We start from the raw sequence: 23,150 nt of genomic DNA, 5'->3' as shown, positions 1-23,150 counted from the left end.
TAAGGAAGTGGCCCTAGAAATAGTGGTTGCATTGGTGATAATTTTCCAACATTCTATCAACTCTGGATCAGTTCCTATGACTGGAGGGTAGCTAATGTAACACCACTTTTTAAAAAAGGAGGGAGAGAAAACGGGTAATTATAGACCGGTTAGCCTGACACCAGTCGTGGGAAAATGTTGGAATCAATTATTAAAGATGAAATAGCAGCGCATTTGGAAAGCAGTGACAGGATCGGTCCAAGTCAGCATGGATTTATGAAAGGGAAATCAAGCTTGACAAATCTTCTGGAATTTTTTTGAGGATGTGACAAGGGAGAACCAGTGGATGTGGTGTATTTGGACTTTCAAAAGGCTTTTGACAAGGTCCCACACAAGAGATTGGTGTGCAAAACTAAAGCACATGGTATTGGGGGTAATGTACTGACATGGATTGAGAACTGATTGGTAGACAGAAAGCAGAGAATCTGGATAAATTGGTCCTTTTCAGAATGGCAGGCAGTGACTAGTAGGGTGCCGCAGGGCTCAGTGCTGGGACCCCAGCTATTTACAATATACATCAATGACTTACATGAAGGAATTGAGTGTAATATCTCCAAGTTTGCAGATGACACTAAGCTGGGTGGTGGTGTGAGCTGTGAGGAGGATGCTAAGAGGCTGCAGGGTGACTTGGACAGGTTAGGTGAGTGGGCAAGCATGTGGCAGATGCAGTATAATGTGGATAAATGTGAGGTTATCCACTTTGGGGGCAAAAACATGAAGGCAGATTATTATCTGAATGGCGGCAGATTAGGAAAAGGGGCGGTGCAACGAGACCTGGGTGTCTTCAGTCATTGAAGGTTGGCAAGCAGGTGCAGCAGGTGGTGAAGAAGGCAAATGGCATGTTGGCCTTCATAGCTAGGGGATTTGCGTATAGGAGCAGGGAGGTCTTATTGCAGTTGTACAGGGCCTTGGTGAAGCCTCACCTGGAATATTGAGTTCAGTTTTGGTCTCCTAATCTGAGGAAGGACGTACTTGCTATTGAGGGAGTGCAGTGAAGGTTCACCAGACTGATTCCCGGGATGGCAGGACTGACATATGAGAAGAGACTGGATCGACTGGCCTGTATTCACTGTAATTTAGAAGATTGAGAGGGGATCTAATAGAAACATATAAATTTCTGATGGGACTGGACAGGTTAGATGCAGGAAGAATGTTCCCGATGTTGGGGAAGTCCAGAACCAGGAGTCACAGTCCAAGGATATGGGGTAAGCCATTTAGGACTGAGTTGAGGAGAAACTTTTTCACTCAGAAAGTTGTTAACCTGTGGAATTCTCTCCAACAGAGAGCTTTTGATACCAGTTCATTAGATATATTCAAGAGGAAGTTAGATATGGCCCCTACGGCTAAAGGGATCAAGGGGTGTGGAGAGAAAGTAGGAACGGGGTACTGAGGTGAATGATTAGTCATGATCTTATTGAATGGTGGTGCAGGCTCGAAGGGCCAAATGGCCTACTCTTACACCTATTTTCTATGTTTCTAAGAGGAAATTAATGCAATAGTAAGGAAGGACATTAGCTTGGATGATGTGGAATCTGTATGGGTGGAGCTACGGAATACCAAAGGGCAGAAAACGCTAATGGGAGTTGTGTACAGACCACCAAACAGTAATAGTGAGGTTGGAGGCAGCATCAAACAAGAAATTAGGGATGCATGCATTGAAGGTACAGCAGTTGTCATGGGCGACTTTAATCTACATATTGATTGGGCTCACCAAACTGGTAGCAATGCGGTGGAGGAAGATTTCCTGGACTGTATTAGGGATGGTTTTCCAGACCGATATGTCGAGGAACCAACTAGAGAGTTGGCCATCCTAGACTGGGTGATGTGTAATGAGAAAGGACTAATTAGCAATCTTGTTGTGTGAGGCCCCTTGGGGAAGATTGACCATAATATGGTAGAATTCTTTATTAAGATGGAGAGTGACACAGTTAATTCAGAGACTAGGGTCCTGAACTTAAAGGAAAGGTAACTTCGATGGTATGAGATGTGAATTGGCTAGAATAGACTGGCGAGTGATACTTAAAGGGTTGACGGTGGATAGGCAATGGCAAACATTTAAAGATCACATGGATGAACTTCAACAATTGTACATCCCTGTCTGGAGTAAAAATAAAATGGGGAAGGTGGCCTAACTGTGGCTAACAAGGGAAATTAAGGATGGTGTTAAATCCAAGGAAGAGGCATATAAATTGGCCAGAAAAAGCAGCAAACCTGAGGACTGGGATAATTTTGTAATACAGCAGAGGACAGACAAAGGGTTTAATTAGGAGGGGGAAAATAGAGTATGAGAAGAATCTTGCTGGGAACATCAAAACTGACTGCAAAATCTTCTTTAGATATGTGAAGAGAAAAAGATTAGTGAAAGGGAAATCCTGCTTGACAAATGTTCTAGAATTTTTTGAGGATGTAACTAGTAGAGTGGACAAGGGAGAACCAGTGGATGTGGTGTATTTGGACTTTCAAAAGGCTTTTGACAAGGTCCCACACAAGAGATTGGTGTGCAAAATTAAAGCACGTGGTATTGGGGGTAATGTACTGACGTGGATAGATAATTAGTTGGCAGACACGAAGGAGAGTCGGGATAAACGGGTCCTTTTCAGAATGGCAGGCAGTGACTAGTGGGGTGCCGCAGGGCTCAGTGCTGGGACCCCAGATATTTGCAATATACATTAATGATTTCGATGAGGGAATTGAGTGTAATATCTCCAAGTTTGCAGACGACACTAAGCTGGGTGACGCAGTGAGCTGTGAGTAGGATGCTAAGAGGCTGTAGGGTGACATGGACAGGTTAGGTGAGTGTGTAAATGCATGGCAGATGCAGTATAATGTGGATAAATGTGAGGTTATCCACTTTGGTGGCAAAAACAGGAAGGCAGAATATTATCTGAATGGCGACAAATCAGGAAAAGGGGAGGTGCAACGAGACCTAGGAGTCATGGTACATCAGTCATTGAAAGTTGGCATGCAGGTCCAGCAGACGGCGATGAAGGCAAATGGCATGTTGGCCTTCATAGCTAGGTGATTTGAGTATAGGAGCAGGGGGGTCTTACTGCAGTTGTACAGGGCCTTAGTGAGGCCTCACCTGGAATATTGTGTTCAGTTTTGGTCTCCTAATCTGAGGAAGGACGTTCTTGCTATTGAGGGAGTGCAGCGAAGGTTCACCAGACTGATTCCCGGGATGGCGGGACTGACATATCAAGAAAGACTGGATCAACTGGGCTTGTATTCACTGGAGTTCAGAAGAATGAGAGGGGATCTCATAGAAAAGTTTAAAGTTCTGATGGGTTTAGACAGGTTAGATGCAGGAAGAATGTTCCCAATGTTGGGGAAGTATAGAACCAGGGGTCACAGTCTAAGGATAAGGTGTAAGCCATTTAGGACCGAGATGGGGAGAAACCTTTTCACTCAGAGAGTTGTTATCCTGTGGAATTCCCTACCGCAGAGAGTTTTTGATGCCAGTTCATTGGATATATTCATGAGGGAGTTAGATATGGCCCCTACGGCTAAAGGGATCAAAGGGTATGGAGAGAAAGCAAGAAAGGGGTCCTGAGGTGAATGATCAGCCATGATCTTATTGAATGGTGGTGCAGACTCGAAGGGCCGAATGGCCTGCTCCTGCAGCTCTTTTCTATGTTTCTATGTTTCTATATTTCTATACAGTCTTCACCACTTATAGCTGGTCTATTATACGTGACGACTGGTATAACAGGGAAAAACATTTTATTTGAAACTTACTTTTGTGAAACTTACAAAAAGGGTCTGTGTTAGAATCCCACAGCTTTGGGGCACCTGATCTATAGTATTCCCAGACTATCATGCCAGGAGAGAGACTGAAACTAAACAACCTTCATAAGAGAAGCCTGTGAGATATTTGAATTTCGTCAATTACATTTTTGAGCCAATCAGCATGATTAAGTTGACAGACAGCGGATATTACAGCCAAACATTATTTTTTTGCCCATTGAACCAGTGGGAATATCATTAAGATGATTGTTCTTCTTGCATTCTAAACAAGGGACTTTTTTCATTTCCCAATGATTGGAACACATTGCTGTGTTTGTGACTACTTTTGTGACTACTACATTCTTGCTTTCTCTGACAAGCATACATCGTAATTATTCTTTGCACCTTTAGTACACTCGAGGGAAAAAACAGATGTAAAACAAGACAAGGTTGTATAATATTCTAAACACATTGTGAATCAGAACTGAAATAATTTGTTTATACAGTAATAAACAGTGTAATCAATGTTTGGTGTTACACCCCATGCTTTAGTTTAAATGTACAAAAAGGTAAAAATGCAAAATTAGCTAGTCATTCATTTTAACTGCACTTTGTAATTAAAGGAGGTGTGGTCCAATTTACTGTTATATCAGCCATTATATAATTTCTAGAACTTTCTGCTTATTGTGGTTTCTTTAGATACTGGAAAGCAGTGCTGCCTTTGGTGAATAAGTGGTAACCATAGCCAGCCGCTCCCTGCAGGATCAGACATAATTTCAGCTGATTGTAAGGTAAAGAATAATGAGCAGCTGGGGATACAGTTTACATCTGGTAACTTCTAACGTCTCCTCATTAATGCCTACAATTCTAGAGTATGCCCTCATCGATTTCATCTAAAATGTGGAGTTTTGTCTTGATATGTGTTTTCCCATTCTAGACACATATTCAGCAATAATTTTGCAATCAACTGAAGCCATTTTAGACCATTACAGCATTGGGATATTTTAGGAATTGTTCGAAGAAAAAAGACCACGGTTCATCTAGTTCTCTACTTCCTCTCTTTGTATACCACATTCCAGTACCCCATACCATCCACTAGCTCAATGCACGAGTGCGTAACATTCTTTCAGGTCTGTCTACAGTCAAACTAAACAACAAAGAATGGCACCATACTAAATGATAAAGAAACTGCATAATCAATATGTTTAAGCTGCCGAGAAGAGTGACTAAGGCGTTATGGAGATATTTAACAAAACTGCTTATTTTGGTCCAGGAAGGAAAACAGTATTCCTTAAATAAGGGATTGATAGGTGGTGTGCGAGGAAAGTTCATGATAGAACTCTGCATATGTTTAAGGTAGCCAATTTGCATAGAGCAAGGTCCCACAAACAGCAATTAAATAAGTGCCGTGCTCAACTGTTTTAGATGTTGGTTGAGGGATGAATGTTGGCCAGGACACCTAGAGAACTCCCCTGTTCTTCTTTGAAAGGTGCCACGAGATCTTTTACACCCGTCTGAGAGGGGAAATGTTGGTTTAACATCTCATCCAAAAGACAAAACCTCTGACAGTGCAGCAGTCATTTAGTACTGCAAGAAGTGCCAGCCTAGATTATGTACTCAAGTCTCTGGAGTTGAGCTTGAGCCCACAACCTTCAGACTCAGAGGCAAGATTGCTGCCACTGAGCCAGGGCTGATGCCTACAATAACTCCTGCTTCAGTCAAACGAAAATCTTTATTCATGTGTCTTTTACAGAAATATACTGAAGGCTGTGCTGTATAAATTACAACATTCCTCATCAACTAAGAATGGAAATTAAGATTTCTGCAGCTGGGTACATTTTCTTACACAAAAAGGTTTTCTTGAACAGTAACTTTGTACAAAGTCCGAGATGAAATAATTTGCAATGAGGAAAAGCTTGACTGCTGGGATAACTTGCGTTACCAGTTATTGGTTGGAACTGGAAGCACAGGCAGGCTGCATTTGATAGTGTTGTAAGGAGGCTCATATTACATCATTTTGAAGGCCTGATTTGCAGCAGGAGTTAGTTAGCCTTACAACAGGAGCTATTGCATTTGAACCAACAGCAATTGGCTCTTAGACTCCCTTTCATTCCCAGCTAATTTTGGCTTCTCAAACTGCAGTTAAAATGTAATACTGCAGAAATTTTGCTTTAGTTAACCAGCAGGGCTACAGCTCAACTGATTTCAAACTACGCGGTTTTGTTCCGTTGAGTAATACAACCTCTGAAAGTCTGCAGGAGGGAATCGGGGTGGGGAAGAGAGAATATTCTGCCTGGACTACTGGGATACATTCATCTGTGTGGTGTCTGCTGTGGACCCGATGAAAGTGCAGGAATTCAGATGCAATTCCCTTACTTATCATGCTCAGGTTAGATGCCGACATCACTACAGATGCATCAGGACTGCACCTGGGCCACCTTCCATTGGCACAAGGCCTGGCAATCTGTCCGAAGATTGCTGGGTGGGGAGGGGTGGGCATGGGTTGGTCCCCCCTCCGGAAATAAGGTAAGGTGTCACCACGGCCCCCATTGCAAATGGATTGTTTTGAAAATTATTAAAGTAAAGCTTACTGCCAAATCTTCAGAGGTTCAGGCCATGATCCTAGCTTGGACCCTCATTTTGGCACCAAAACAGCCAGTGCTCGAGGAGGTAACACCTGGTCTGACCAGGCATACCTCTGCTAACCACACACTGATCACTATGCAGGCCTAGGGGACAGAAACTCCTCATTCGTGGTGTCTCCATCCCCAGCCTTGCTCTCACCTCACGTTAAGATGGTTTCTTTGCTTAGTTGTATGGTCCGTCCCACAAGGTCATTTGTATTCTTTGGTGCAAGGCCAGGACCTGGCATATCAGGTTCCAAGTCATTAAAATACAATTCTTCAACAAACAAATCCTCAATAAACAAAACAGATCTGTCATTAAACAGTACTGATAAACTAGATCAAAGAACACAAGGAGAGAAGTTAGCAATTTGATATTGTAAGAGATGATATCTGATGTTAAGGTGATTGGCAAAAGAATCAAAGGCAATGTAAGAAAAAACTTTTTTATGCAGGGTGGTGGAGGCAGACTCAATTTTCTCTTTCAAAAGTGCGTTGGATAAATATCTGAAGGAAAATAAATTGCAGGGCTACGGGCAAAGGGTAGGGGATTGGGACTAGCTGAGAGTTAGCATGGGCTCGACGGGCTGAATGGTCTTTTTGCGTGCTGTAACCATTCTACGATTCTAAAAGTAATAAACATAGTTAGTTAAATTTTAAAGACTAATCAGGATAGTGAAACATCTGATTGAACAAATTAATCAAGCACTCAACATTATCCAAATGGTAAAGCTCTCTCAAATGGACAGGGTCACAGTCAGTGAAGCCTGCAACTTTTATGTGATCTCACACTAGAATGGTGGGTGAAGAGAATGTCTCAAGCGTCTTTTTTTGGTAGTTCAACCAGTTCAAGAGTCTTAAAACATTTGAGAGATTAACAATGCTAATAATCACTCGGCACAAAAAACTACTCTTGGTTTAAAGCAATAAATCTTTCCATCTTTTCTCAGCATTGCTTTTGAAAATTTATGAATGATTATGCATCCCAAGAACAATGTCATTGGAAGATTTTATGCTAAGTCATTTTTTGCCTCTTAAATGTCATAATGATAGTTCAGCTAAAGGGCCGGTTTCTTCACACTGAAAATGGGTACGGGGGCAGAGCGGTAGTGGCAGCGGTGTGCAGTTTTAGCATGTCACTACTGCCACAAGCCCCACACCACCACAAGAGTCGGAGGTGGCCCACACCGCTGCACGACCTCCTGGGCCAAATCTATGCTGGGGCGGCCAGTTGAGCCCAAAGCGGCGGCCATTCGATTTTGTCAAATGGTCACCGCTAACGGGCAGTAACGGTCCTTCCCGGGACTGTGAATTTCGGGACCTTAATTTATAGCTCCCTCATTAACAGAAAGTGGACAGAAGACAATTTCTTTCGAACATGTTATACACTGCAATGCACTTTTTCTACAGCTTCCAAAGATGGCTCTGTAGAAGAGCTACTGCATTTCAAACACATTAAGAAATTACAAAATCTGAGTTTCCCAATGGTTTCATGGTTTAAGATACTACCTAGTGTAGTATTGATCCCTACAAATCCCACTCTCCAGCCTTTGTTGACACTGCAGCAGGAGTTGCTCAGGGCAGTATTCTATGCCCAACCATCTTCAGCTACTTCATCAATGACCTTCCCTCCATCATAAGGTCAGAAGTGAGGATGTTTGCTCATGATTGCACGGTGTTCAGTTCCATTCGCAACTCCTCAGGTAATGAAACAGACTGTGCCTGCATGCAGTAAGACCTGGATAACATTGAGGCTTGGGCTGATAAGTGGCAAGTAACACACATGCCACACAAGTACCAGACAATGACTTTCTCCAACAAGAGAGAGTCTAGTGACCTCCCCTACACATTCAATCACATCATCGAATTCCCCACAATTAATATCCCAGGGGTCACCATTAACCAGAAACCTAACTGGACCAGCCACATAATTACTGTTGCTACAAGAATGGGTCAGAGGCTGGGTATTCTGTGGCAAGTGTCTCACCTTCAGTCTCCCAAAGCTTTTCCAGCATCTACAAGGCACAAGTCAGGAATGTGATGGAATACTCTCCACTTGCCTGGATGAGTGCAGCTCCAACAACAATCAAGAAGCGCGACACCATCCAGGAAAAAAACAGCCCACTTAATTTGCACCCCATCCACCACCTTAAACCTTCACTCCTTCCAACACTGGCGTACCATGGCTGTAGTGTGTACCATCTACAAGGCTTCTTTGGCAGCAACTCCAAAACCCATGACCTCGACCACCTAGAAGGACAAGGGCAGCAGACACATGAGAACACCACCACCTCCAAATTACACATCATCCTGACTTGGAAATATATTGTCATTCCTTCATTGTCGCTGGGTCAAAATCCTGGAACTCCCTCTCTAACATCACTGTAGGAGTATCTTCATCACACCGACGGCAGCAGTTCAAGAAAGCACCTTCTCAAGGGCAATTAGGGATGGGCAATAAATGCTGGCCTGCCAGCGACGCGCACATCAAGTGAATGAATAAAAATAAACTGTTCTGAGCTAGACCAGTAGTAGAGGTACTAGAAATCGCCTCAGCTCCTCGACAGACCAGGGAGGGTTAAAAAAATGTCAACCAATGCTCCTGTGATGCCCCCCCCTCCTGAGAATTGTGGGTGTTTAGATTTGGCAAAGACAGGATTGGGCTCAGCCATGAAGTTTCCTCCACCACATAATGGAATAGCTTGCCAAGGCACAACGCCCCGTGAAAGTTGGCTCTAGGGTTAGGTACCACAGGACATTTAGTGCCCATGGAATCATATTCCAGCACATTCAGGAAATGTGAAACAAGATGACGGAAAAAAAAATCTAAATAATTTTAGCAGGCAACTACTCCGAAAAAAAGTGAAGGAAATTCTCATTAGGTTTCTCCTTAATTCACTGCTTTACCAGTAGTGAAGAGGAGAAATGATGACTATGCCAAAGGTCATTGAACATTAAAGTGAAGCATTTGACTAGTTGCAGTAAACAGTCCTTCAGCTCAAGCACAATCATAATTAAAAGTTACCACTGTCCTTAAATTGCAGAGTGGAATATTTATCCAATCTCAGCAGATCAGATTCACTGCAAATTATATAGTAGTATTATGTACAGGGACACTGAACAATGTATGTGCAAATATAATGATGCACAGATGTTTAACGTTAACTTTTGGTAAAATAGGACCATAAAATCCAACTTCTGTGAACAATTTTTAAAAGATTTTAGGACTGAATGGTAAACTAGCACTAAATAACATTTTGACCATTTCTATTCTTACAAGAACCCACTAAGTGACAGAGGCAGTGTTTACTGTTGCCTGATCTCTAAATACAGCCAAATGTCACCAAAGCACCAGGAACACCATACAACTTAAAGAATTCTCAACAAGAAACAAGTATTTGTTGTACAGGAAGCCACTATATTCAGTAATTTTTCTTGCTTGCTTCCTGGATGAACTCCAGGGAGTTTATACAACCAGATGAAAGGGGGAGGGGGAGGGAAGAAGTCCAAGAACCATGAGTAAACTTCCCATGGACCATCAAAAACAATAGGAAGAATTCCACTGATTATACTATTGCCGATATACTTCATTGCTATATTTCTCTTCAAAACAGACTCTACCTTCTTTCAGAACCTGTGCATGGAAAATTCAGCCCAATAACAGGATAAAATGTTGATGGGTCCAGATAACTGATCTTGGTCAGCTTTGTGATCTAATTCTCACAGGTTTGTGAGAGATCACAGAAATCTCTTACTGGTTGATTGTAAGAGAGATACACAGGGATTCACTTTTCATTTTTGGCTATTTTGTTTACTATGATTCTTAATTTTCATTGCCATCTTGAGCATTCGTGATTATAATCGCTCAACCATTGGTGGCTGTACCTTCTGTTGCCTAGGCCCTAAGCTCTGGAATTCTCTCCCTAAACCTCTCCGCCTCTCTACTTCTCTTTCCTCCTTTAAGATGCTCCTTAAAACCTACCTCTTTGACCAAGCTTTCTCCTTATGTGGCTTGGTGTCACATTTTTTTGTCTCATAATACTCCTGTGACATGCCTTGGGATGTTCTACTACGTTAAAGACACGATATAAATACACGTTCTTCTTGTTCTTCATTACCTTTATAAAACTATAGCACACATATTTTTAACATGTCACAAATGGCTGATTATCTGCTTTAAAAAGGAAAGTATCAGAGCACATCTTTTTTTGTATATATTCTTTTGATAAATGAACCCATTGAAACAAACGTAATTTCCGCACAAATTACTTGAGCTGCACACTTTAAAAATCCTGAGAGGGCAATTTTTAATTTTCAAAACTTTCAGCTACTGAAGTGAATAATTGCAGATAAGAAGTCTAAGACCTCAGCAAGCTTTTTAAAATTCATTCACGGAATGTGGGCGTCGCCGGCAAGGCCAGCATTTATTGTCCATCCTTAATTGCCTTGAAAAGGTGGTGGTCAGCCACCTTCTTGAACTGCTGTGGTCCGCGTGGTGAAGGTACTCCCACAGTGCTATTAGGGAGGGAGTTCCAGGATTTTGGCCCAGCAATGATGAACGAACGCTGATATCTTTTCAAGTCAAAATGGTGTGTGACTTGCAGGGGATTGTGGAGGTGTTGATATTCCCATGCGCCTGCTGCCCTTGTCCTTCTAAGTGGTAGAGGTCACAGGTTTGGGAGGTGCTGCCGAAAAGCCTTGGCAAGTTGCTGCAGTGCATCTTGCAAATGGTACATGCAGCAGCCACGGTACGCAGGTGGTGGAGGCAGTGAATGTTTAAGGTGGTGGATGGGGGGCCAATCAAGGGGGCTGCTTTGTCCTGGATGCTGTTTCTTGATTGTTGTTGGAGCTGCACTCATCCAGGAAAGTGGAGAATATTCCATCATACTCCTGACTTGTGTCTTGTAGATGGTGGAAAGGTTTTGGGGAGTCAGGAAGTGAGTCATTCACTGCAGAATAACCAGCCACTAACCTGTTCTTGTGGCCACAGTATTTAAGTGGCTGGCCCAGTAAAGTTTTTGGTCAATAGTAACCCCCAGGATGTTGATGATGGGGGATTCGATGATAGTAATAGTGTACCAGTATCCCAGTCGTTGAATGTCAAGGGGCAGTGATTAGACTCTCTCTTGTTGGAGATGGGCATTGCTTACCACTTGTGTGGCATGAATGTTACTTGCCACTTATCAGCCCAAGCCTGAATGTTGTCCAGGTCATGCTGCATGCGGGCATGGACTGCTTCGTATCTGAGGAGTTGCGAACTCTGTGCAATCATCAATGAACAGCCTGACTTCTGACCTTGTGATGGAAGGATCAAAGGTCATTGATGAAGCAGCTGAAGATGGTTGTGCCTAAGACACTGTCTTGAGGAACTGCTGCAGCGATGTCCTGGGGCTGAATTGATTGATCTCCAACAACCACAAACATCTTCCTTTGTTGCAGGTATGAATCCAGCCAGTGAAGAATTTTCCCTCTGGTTGCCATTAAATTCATTTTACATGGGCTTCTTGGTGCCACACTCAGTCAAATGCTGTACTGATGTCAAGGCTGTACTGAGGTCTGGAGCCAAGTGGATCTGGTGGAACCCAAATTAAGCATTGGTGAGCAGGTTATTGGTGAGTAAGTGCCACTTCTTAGCACTGTCGATGATCTCTTCCATCACTTTGCTGATGATCGAGGGTATGCTGATAGGGCAATAAACGGCCAGATTGGATTTGTCCTGCTTTTTGTGGGCAGGACATTCCTGGGTAACTGTCAACTTTGTTGGGTAGATGCTAGTGTTGTAGCTGTACTGGAACCGCTTGGCTAGAAACACAGCTAGTTCTAGAGCACAGGTCTTCAGCAAGACAGCTGGGACGTTGTCGGGGCCCATAAACTTTGCTGTATTCAGTGTGCTCAGACGTTTCTTGATATCACGTGGAGTAAATCGTGGTGGTGGGGAACTCAGGAGGAGGCTGAGATGGATTATCCACTCGGCACTTCTGGCTGAAAATGGTTGCAAATGCTTCAGCCTTGTCTTTTGCACTCATGTACTGCCCTCCGCATTCATTGAGGATGGGGATGTTCATGGAGTCTCTTCCTCCTGTTGCTTGTTTAATTGTCCACCACCATTCATGACTGGATGTGGCAGGACTGCAGAGTTTTGATGATGATCTGTTGGTTGTGGGATTGCTTAGCTCTGTCTATAGCATGGTACTTCTGCTTTTTAGCATGCATGTCGTCCTGTGTTGCAGCATTCCCCAGGTTGGCACCTCATTTTTAGGTTCGCCTGGTGCTGCTCCTAAAATAAATTATGAATCCTAGAACCTGATTGGATTGTCATACTTGCAAAGCATGAACCTAATTGCAATCATTTGTCCTGGCATGCTTTTCTATACTCCTCACTGAACGAGAATACCATTCCTAGCTTGAGTGAGGAATATGCCAGGATTGTGGTGGAATATAGTTCTGCTGCTGCTGATGGCCCACTGCACCACATGGATGCCCAGTTTTGGGGTGCTAGATCTGTTCTAAATCTATCCTATTTAGCACGGTGGTAGTGCAACACAACATGATCAGAGTGAAGACAAGGACTGCATAGTGGTCACTCCTACAAATACTGTCATAGACAGATGCATTTGCGACAGGTAAATTGGTGAGGATGAGGTCAAGTAGATTTTTCCCTCGTGTTGGTTCTCTCACCACCTACCACAGGCCCAGTCCGGCTACTAGGTCCTTCAGGACTCGACCAGCTCGATCAGTAGTGGTGCTACTGAGCCACTCTTGGTGAAGTTCCCCACCAAGTGGTGCTCAACATGGAAGAGTACTGATTTATCAGGTAAAGGAGGGTGGTAGGTGGTAATCAGCAGCAGGTTTCCTTGCCTATGTTTGATCTGATGCTGGTGGGACAGGACATACCCAAGGTGGTGATGGAGGTATACGAATATAACTATGTCAGGCTGTGGGACAGCTCTCCCAAGTCCCCAGATGTTAGTGAAGCAAATTTTGCAGGGTTGACTGGGCTGAGAGTTCCTTAGTTGTGTCCGAATCCGATGAATATCATATAGTCCAGACCAAGTTAGGGCATTAGTGAACTAGATGGGCTTTTTGACAATCTGGTAGTTACATGGTCACCATTACAGATATTAGCTTATTACTAGCCAGCAAAGAATGACTAAAAAAAATGATTAAGAAAGGGAAGATAGACTATGTAAGTAAACTAGCATGAAATATAAAAACAGATAAGAGTTTCTGTAGGTATATAAAAAGGAAAAGAGTGGCTAAAGTAAATAAATGTTGGTCCCTTAGAGGACGAGACTAGGGAATTAGTAATGGGGAACATGGAGATGACAGAAACTCTGAACAAATATTTTGTATCAGTCTTTATGGTAGAGGACACTAACAATATCCCAACAGTGGATAGTCAAGGGGCTATGGGGGGGCGGAACTTAACACAATCACTAAGGAGGTGGTACTCGGACAGATAATGGGACTAAAGGCAGATAAATCCCCTGGACCTGATGGCTTGCATCCTAGGGTCTTAAGAGAAGTAGCGGCAGGGATAGTGGATGCATTGGTTGTAATTTACCAAAATTCCCTGGATTCTGGGGAGGTCCCAGCAGATTGGAAAACTGCAAATGTAACATCTTTATTTGAAAAAGGAGGCAGACAAAAAGCAGGAAACTATAGACCAGTTAGCCTAACATCTGTGGTTGGGAAAATGTTAGAGTCCATTATTAAAGAAGCAGTAGCAGGACATTTGGAAAAGCATAATTCGGTCAGGCAGAGTCAGCATGGATTTATGAAGGGGAAGTCATGTTCGACAAATTTTCTGGAATTCTTTGAGGATGTAACGGACAGGGTGGCTAAAGGGGAACCAGTGGATGTGGTGTATTTGGACTTCCAGAAGGCATTTGACAAGGTGCCACATAAAAGGTTACTGCACAAGATAAAAGTTCACGGGGTTGGGGATAATATATTAGCATGGATAGAGGATTGGCTAACGAACAGAAAAGAGAGAGTCAGGATAAATGGTTCATTCTCAAGTTGGTAATCAGTAACTAGTGGGGTGCCACAGGGATCAGTGCTGGGACCCAAACTATTTACAATCTATATTAACAACTTGGAAGACGGGACCGAGTGTAACGTAGCCAAGTTTGCTGATGATACAAAGATGGGAGGAAAAGCAATGTGTGAGGAGGACACAAAAAATCTGCAAAAGGACATAGACAAGCTAAGTGAGTGGGAACAAATTTGGCAGATGGAGTATAATGTCGGAAAGTGTAACGTCACGCACTTTGGCAGAATAAAATCAAAGAGCAAGTTATTATTTAAATGGAGAAAAATTGCAAAGTGCTGCAGTACAGCGGGACCTGGGGGTACTTGTGCATGAAACACAAAAGGTTAGTATGCAGGTACAGCAAGTGATCAGGAAGGCCAATGAAATCTTGGCCTGTATTGCAAAGGGGATGGAGTATACAAGCAGGGGCATCTTGCTACAGTTATACAGGGTATTGGTGAGGCCACACCTGGAGTACGGCTTCCAGTTTTGGTTTCCATATTTACGAAAGGATATACTTGCTTTGGAGGCAGTTCAGAGAAGGTTCACTAGGTTGATTCCGGAGATGAGGGGGTTGACTTATGAGGAAAGGTTGAGGAGGTTGGGTCTCTATTCACTGGAATTCAGAAGAATGAGAGGTGATCTTATCGAAAAGTATAAGATTATGAGGGGGCTTGAAAAGGTGGATGCAGAGGGGATAGAAACATAGACATAGAAACATAGAAACATAGAAAATAGGTGCAGGAGTAGGCCATTCGCCCCTTCGAGCCTGCATCGCCATTCAATGAGTTCATGGCTGAACATGCAACCTCAGTACCCCATTCCTGCTTTCTCGCCATTCGCCTTGATCCCCCTAGTAGTAAGGACTACATCTAACTCCTTTTTGAATATATTTAGTGAATTGGCCTCAACAACTTTCTGTGGTAGAGAATTCCACAGGTTCACCACTCTCTGGGTGAAGAAATTTCTCCTCATCTGGGTCCTAAATGGCTTACCCCTTATCCTTAGACTGTGACCGCTGATTCTGGACTTCCCCAACATTGGGAACATTATTCCTGCATCTAACCTGTCTAAACCTGTCAGAATTTTAAACGTTTGTGTGAGATACCCTCTCATTCTTCTGAACTCCAGTGAATACAAGCCCAGTTGATCCAGTCTTTCTTGATATGTCAGTCCCGCCATGCCGGGAATCAGTCTGGTGTACCTTCGCTGGACTTCCTCAAAAGCAAGAATGTCCTTCCTCAAGTTAGGAGACCAAAACTGTACACAATACTCCAGGTGTGGCCTCACCAAGGCCCTGTACAACTGTAGCAACACCTCCCTGCTCCTGTACTCAAATCCCCTCGCTATGAAGGCCAACATGCCATTTGCTTTCTTAACCGCCTGCTGTACCCGCATGCCAACCTTCAATGACTGATGTACCATGACACCCAGGTCTCGTTGCACCTCCCCTTTTCCTAATCTGTCACCATTCAGATAATAGTCTGTCGCTCTGTTTTTACCACCAAAGTGGATAACCTCACATTTATCCACATTATACTTCATCTGCCATGCATTTGCCCACTCACCTAACCTATCCAAGTCATTCTGCAGCCTCATAGCATCCTCCTCGCAGCTCACACTGCTACCCAACTTAGTGTCATCCGCAAATTTGGAGATACTACATTTAATCCCCACGTCCAAATCATTAATGTACAATGTAAACAGTTGGGGCCCCAGCACAGAACCTTGCGGTACCCCACTAGTCACTGCCTGCCATTCTGAAAAGTACCCATTTACTCCTACTCTTTGCTTCCTGTCTGACAACCAGTCCTCAATCCATGTCAGCACACTACCCCCAATCCCATGTGCTTTAACTTTGCACATTAATCTCTTGTGTGGGATCTTGTCGAAAGTATTCTGAAAGTCCAAATATACCACATCAACTGGTTCTCCCTTGTCCACTCTACTGGAAACATCCTCAAAAAATTCCAGAAGATTTGTCAAGCATGATTTCCCTTTCACAAATCCATGCTGACTTGGACCTATCATGTCACCTCTTTCCAAATGCGCTGCTATGACATCCTTAATAATTGATTCCATCATTTTACCCACTACTGATGTCAGGCTGACCGGTCTGTAATTCCCTGTTTTCTCTCTCCCTCCTTTTTTAAAAAGTGGGGTTACATTGGCTACCCTCCACTCCATAGGAACTGATCCAGAGTCTATGGAATGTTGGAAAATGACTGTCAATGCATCCGCTATTTCCAAGGCCACCTCCTTAAGTACTCTGGGATGCAGTCCATCAGGCCCTGGGGATTTATCGGCCTTTAATCCCATCAATTTCCCCAACACAATTTCCCGACTAATAAGGATTTCCCTCAGTTCCTCCTTCTTACTAGACCCTCTGGCCCCTTTTATATCCGGAAGGTTGTTTGTGTCCTCCTTAGTGAATACCGAACCAAAGTACTTGTTCAATTGGTCTGCCATTTCTTTGTTCCCCATTATGACTTCCCCTGATTCTGACTGCAGGGGACCTACGTTTGTCTTTACTAACCTTTTTCTCTTTACATATCTATAAAAACTTTTGCAGTCCGTCTTAATGTTCCCTGCAAGCTTCCTCTCGTACTCTATTTTCCCTGCCCTAATCAAGCCCTTTGTCCTCCTCTGCTGAGTTCTAAATTTCTCCCAGTCCCCAGGTTCACTGCTATTTCTGGCCAATTTGTATGCCACTTCCTTGGCTTTAATACTATCCCTGATTTTCCTTGATAGCCACGGTTGAGCCACCTTCCCTTTTTTACTTTTACACCAGACAGGGATGTACAATTGTTGTAGTTCATCCTTGCGGTCTCTAAATGTCTGCCATTGCCCATCCACTGTCAACCCCTTAAGTATCATTCGCCAATCTATCCTAGCCAATTCACGCCTCATACCTTCAAAGTTACCCTTCTTTAAGTTCTGGACCATGGTCTCTGAATTAACTGTTTCATTCTCCATCCTAATGTAGAATTCCACCATATTATGGTCACTCTTCCCCAAGGGGCCTCGCACAATGAGATTGCTAATTAATCCTCTCTCATTACACAACACCCAGTCTAAGATGGCCTCCCCCCTAGTTGGTTCCTCAACATATTGGTCTAGAAAACCATCCCTTATGCACTCCAGGAAATCCTCCTCCACCGTATTGCTTCCAGTTTGGTTAGTCCAATCTATATGCATATTAAAGTTACCCATAACTGCTGCACCTTTATTGCATGCACTCCTAATTTCCTATTTGATGCCCTCCCCAACATCACTACTACTGTTTGGAGGTCTGTACACAACTCCCACCAGCGTTTTTTGCCCTTTGGTGTTCTGCAGCTCTATCCATATAGGTTCCACATCATCCAAGCTAATATCCTTCCTAACTACTGCATTAATCTCCTCTTTAACCAGCAATGCTACCCCACCCCCTTTTCCTATGTTCAGATGTTTCTTTTCAGATGTTTCCACTGATAGGGGAGACTACAACTAGGGGGCATAATCTTAGAATAATGGGCCAACCATTTAAAATTGAGATGAGGAGGAATTTCTCCTCTCCGAGGGTTGTAAATCTGTGGAATTCGCTGCCTCAGAGAGGTGTGGAAGCCGGGACATTGAATAAATTTAAGGCAGAGATAGACAGCTTCTTAACCGATAAGGGATGAAGGGGTTATGGGGAGCGAGCAGGGAAGTGGACCTGAGTCCATGATAGGATCAGCCATGATCGTATTAAATGGCGGAGCAGGCTCGAGGGGCCATATGGCCTACTTCTGCTCCTGTTTCTTATGTTCTTATGTATTCCAGATTTACTTAATTTACTGAATTTAAATTCCACAGCTGTCATGATACAATTTGAACTCGTGTCTCCAGACCACACTTTAGAAGGATGTTGAGGCCTTGGAGAGGGTGCAGAGGAAATGAATTACTTCAGTTATTGGAGGGACTCAAGAAGCTGGGATTGTTCTCTTTAGAATAGAGAAGGATAAGATAGAAGTGTTAAAAATTATGAGCCGGTTTTGATGAAGTAAATAAGGAGAAACTATTTCCAGTGGCAGAAGGGTTGGCAACCAGAGGAGCCAGATTTAAGGTAATTGGCAAAAGAGCCAAAGGTGACATGAGAAGAATATTTTGTTTACGCAGCGAGATATTGTGATCTGGAATGCACTGCCTGAAAAGGTGATGGAAGCAGATTCAATAGTAACAGTCAAAAGGGAATTGGATAAATATTTGATCGGGAGAAAATTGCAGGGCTTTGGGGAAAGAGCAGGGAGTGGGATGAATTGGATAGCTCTTTCAAAGAGCTGACACAGACACGATGGGCCGAATCGCCTCCTTCTGTGCTGTAAGATTCTATGATCTTTGGTTCAAGCCACTGGATTACTAAACCAGTAACATAACCACTATGCTACCGCACCCCTTATGACTATGAAGTGAAGACTTCCCATTAGATTTACTGTAAGACCATCATGACCATGATGACAACATCTGTGGCAGAGTTGTTGATTGGGTCAACTTGTAAGCTTTAATATTAGCAAATGACTGTTTAACATGCTTGTGAGACTTCCCATGCCCACTATTTTAATGCAAGTATTCAGCCATTTATTTTATACGGATTAATCCATTCACTAAAATAGTAAATAGAAGAACGTCATAAGAATGTGTCAACTGTTTGTTCGCTAATAGTGCGAACAATAATTTCTGGGCTATAGTTTATTACATGTCGCTAAATCAATCAGTACCAAAGTCCATTTCCCCTGCCATAATTTTCTATGCCCTCTCCTAAAAGTGTCAACTCCTTCAGTGGTACAGTTTCAAGGACACGAGCAATTCTCTTACCTCATCTAGCTGGTAATTCTTCAAATTCGAGTCTAGTCAATGAGTGTTGGCAGGCTCTTTGATTATGGCATCATCACAGCTGAGCTCAACCTTGTTCTCACCTGTTGCCCTTGCACATGCATAATGCCGCAAGGCAGAGGCACAACTACATTTGAAAAGTAGAAAGACATCTGGAATTTGGAGTGGGTGAAGACATGAGCCATCCCAAATATATTAGGGGAGGTGGGGAAAGAGGGGAAAGATCACAGCCCTCAGTAGTTGGCCCAAACAAGCAAAGACCACAAGGCATTTATAAAAATGACAAAGGAGAAGGTCACCGCCAAGAATCAGAAGCTTCAACTGATCCATGGAAAGTAACGGCAAACTAAATATTTTGCCTTTGGGAAAAACAAGGCCTTTCTAATGCAAGCAATCCGATATGAGTTAGCTTCATGTTTTAGTACTTCATAGATGAAAATTACATAAAGCAAATTGAAAATGCTCATATTGCAATTCAACATCTTAACTGAATTATGGTGGTAACATTATGGTTTATAAAGATGTTTAAAATTTTCATGTAGCAGAAAAAGCAAATAACTTTGTAATCAGCCCACATGATATCTGTTTAACTATGCAATGATCCATTTTGATTCTCTCAGTATTCCGTCTCTCTCTGTTGTCTGACAGGGTATGTGTGAAACTGACCAGAAAAAATGAGGATTAGATTCATTTCTCTCCTACAAAATAGAATCTTCCAGATTTGAAAATGCAATCACAGACCTATTCACCATTAAACACAAACTGCTGTACAATTAATAACCAAATGTATTGTTCCTTATTTTTAAAGGCAGTGAGTGATTTAACAATTGCTCTCCATTATCATTGTACAGAAAGAATTGAGGACCATACCTTTCAAGCAGATCTTTCACGTTTTCTAATTTGAAAAATCAGCCGTACTCTGGAAAAAAAAATCATTCCAGTCAGTTTCAGACTAAAAATGCAATTCCTACTCATCCCTGGAGACATTTCTTGTTTAAATTACTTGTGTTCTAAGTGGTCTTCTTAATTCAGAAATGGCCATTTCCGAGCAATCTTACCAGCTGATACCTTGCACTGCGTAATTTGTATTCTCAAATGACTGCATGATGATTCTATTGTAGCCTGATTCAGCCCTCTCGCACACAAAAAAATATAGATCCAATTGACTCTGCTGGGTCAGAAGTTACTGCAAGTGAAAAATGTTCTTGCAGTAGTCTTAGCACTCAGCAGCCTCAGAAATATCTCGAAGGCAGGGCGGGGCTGGGGGTGGGAGTGGGGGGAGGGGGGGGAGGGTGGTGGCAGGCAGTAGTTAGTCGGCCATGACTGTTATAAAGGATGCTGCTGCATTCTCATCTGTTTAAGAGGCTTGTCGGGAGTTGCCGACACATCCTCCCCGACGAGGATTTTAATTGCAACCAGCGAAGCACGTCCCTTGGATCAGAGCCCTAATCCTTTACAATATCGTGCCAGGAGATCAAGGAATACAAGATCAGCAATTCATACTAACAAACACCTAACTGTTTTTTTACGGTCTAAATGTTTTTTTTGCTTGTTGCATATTTCCACTAAAAGATTATACAAAATAGTCTAGAGGCATACAAGAATAATAATCTGATTTTTAGATAGTGTTTGGCAATCAGGAAATTACTTCACCACCATGAAGGAATTGCAAACAGATGAAGAACTATCTGGCTGCGCATTTGGCATATTATTAAAAAAGACTACATGATACAAATAGATGGTTTTGATTAAATACTAAAAATGACAATGGTCAGTGCAGCATTTCAATTTCTGCCGATAGTCAGTAAAGTAGGTCTTCAATTTTCAGAGATTTCAGATTACTAAGGGGATTTAAAACAATTATGTTGTAAATGTTTTATTAGAGAATGCTACATGTAATTCCATTAAGCATATTCATAGTTTATGCAACTTAATGATAGTGACATTAATGAATCTTTGAAAGAACTCTATTCATGTCTGCATACATGAGAGAGAACAAGGATAGCTAAAAATGACATACTGATTATTGCAAGAGGTATGCCAAAATAGATTTTTAAAATCATATTATTATGTAATGTCAATGATGTTACAGGGTAATGACCTTTCTTAAAGTAATATGTTAAAATAAGTTTAATCAGGCCAAAAAGTAAATGTTATTATCCAACATGTTTGTTAAGATTATTAGGATTAGAATCATTACAATGTGAAAATACCTAAAATTTTGATAATTACAGTTTTTGCCCTTTGGGAAATTCTAATGTTAAAAACACAGGAGATATAAATTGTGACGGGGATGGAACAGGCATATTTTAATTACACCAGTGGCAGTTTTGCCACAAAATGAAGCCAAGCACTAAAGCACTCACTAGTGAGGGAAGAACCCCAAGTTGCACATGAAATGGTGCTTATTATTGGCATTAGATTGCCCCCAGGCCACTTCTTCATATCCCCACTTAATTGTCATTTTCCAATAAATTAAATAAACTATTTTTGAAACTAAAGAGAGTAGTTAGTTCCAGCAGAAGGAACAAGAAGAGCATGTGGAGAACATCTGCAATTTGAAATGATTATACTTACTGTGGATTTTAGTGTTATAACAGTTCCATAATGCTAGTCTAAGTATTACAGGTAGTATCGTTTCAACACTGATATAAATTTTGATGCAAAATTCAGCATCAAACTTCACATTCCAATCCATTGCCAAGAATGTTCACCTCTGAAATATTGCCCGCCTTAGCTCCTACTTCAACTCCACCACAAAACCCAACAATTTCGACTCCTCCAGGCTCAACTTCTCTTATGTCTCCCATGTTTCATTGAATACAAACTTCAACTCATCCAGATCCCCACCACCCACATCTTATGTTTCATTATGTCCAGTTAATTTATTACCCCCAACATTGTTGTCCTACCATTGGCTCCTTATCTTTGTCTATAAATTCCTCTGCGGTATTGCCTCACTGTACCCAAAACCATTTCCAGCCTCTTGGCCCAAGGAGTACCTTCCACTCGGACTTTGGCCTTCTTTGCTTCCCCACCCACTCTGCTTCACCTACGGTGGCAGAACCTTCATTCAGCACATCCCTGAGCTCTGGAACTAACTTCCCAATGCACTCTGCCTTGTCATATCTCTCCCCACTTTCAAAAACGACCTCAAGTCTTATCTCTTCAACCACACTTTCGGTCACCACCCTAGCCTTCTTTTCCAGCTCTGACTTGGTGTTTTGATCTGCCACACATTTTCATGGACTTTAAACTCAACTCCTAAAATGTTCCTGATGTTGATGGTTCTGTAAGCAGTCATTTTTTCCTTCACTAAAACCTCTTTTACCACAATGATTATCATGAAAAAAAACAAAGATTGAATGACTCATTACTGATGACATAAATATTCAACAGTCATTCCAAGTTAGAAAAATGGATACCATATCATAGATACTCAAAAGCCATGAACCAGTATATCAATGTAATACAATTAGGTCATAAGACTACCATAATCACTTGCCCATCTAAGAAAAAACTCACCTTGACTCTTCGATGCTCACTAACTTTCATCCCATCTAGAATATTTCTTTCCTTTTCAATGCGTTGTAATTTCCCAGATCCATGCCCACCTATCCTGCAACTTCCTATTTAAATCCTTTCCATTAGGTTTCCATCTCTCCCACAGCACCAAAACAACCGTAATCAAGTTTAAGAATTATACTTTCTGTGACGGTGAAGCATTATCCTTCTTTATTTCTGCGGCCTTTCACATAACTAATCACACAAGCCTCCTCCAACACAGTTGCCCAGCTCAGAGGGACTACTCTAACTTAGTTCCATTCTTACCTATACAATCTTATCCAGAGCGAGCTTAACAAAGTTAACAGGGC

At 42.3% G+C, this 23,150-nt stretch overlaps 1 protein-coding gene and 1 long non-coding RNA gene across 5 annotated transcripts in view; one reads left to right on the top strand and one right to left on the bottom strand.

Moving 5' to 3' along the window:
* The window catches only part of LOC139259998 (microtubule-associated protein 2-like), a 607,920-nt gene that overhangs the window by 415,594 nt on the left and 169,176 nt on the right, over window positions 1-23,150 (bottom strand). The window contains exon 3 of the mRNA XM_070876037.1: window positions 20,146-20,194. The gene's annotated coding sequence lies outside the window, so the exon portion shown is untranslated. The remainder of the gene's footprint in view (window positions 1-20,145; window positions 20,195-23,150) is intronic.
* The window catches only part of LOC139259999 (uncharacterized), a 90,161-nt gene that overhangs the window by 47,961 nt on the left and 19,050 nt on the right, over window positions 1-23,150 (top strand). For all 4 annotated transcript variants that reach the window (XR_011592700.1, XR_011592701.1, XR_011592699.1 and 1 more), the window contains exons 6-7: window positions 4,462-4,553; window positions 11,826-11,998. This is a non-coding gene — a long non-coding RNA (uncharacterized lncRNA). The remainder of the gene's footprint in view (window positions 1-4,461; window positions 4,554-11,825; window positions 11,999-23,150) is intronic.

Source organism: Pristiophorus japonicus, chromosome 3 (assembly GCF_044704955.1).
Source record: "Pristiophorus japonicus isolate sPriJap1 chromosome 3, sPriJap1.hap1, whole genome shotgun sequence".
In the NCBI taxonomy this organism is placed as follows: domain Eukaryota; kingdom Metazoa; phylum Chordata; class Chondrichthyes; family Pristiophoridae; genus Pristiophorus; species Pristiophorus japonicus.
This window is presented reverse-complemented; position numbering and strand designations above follow the sequence as displayed.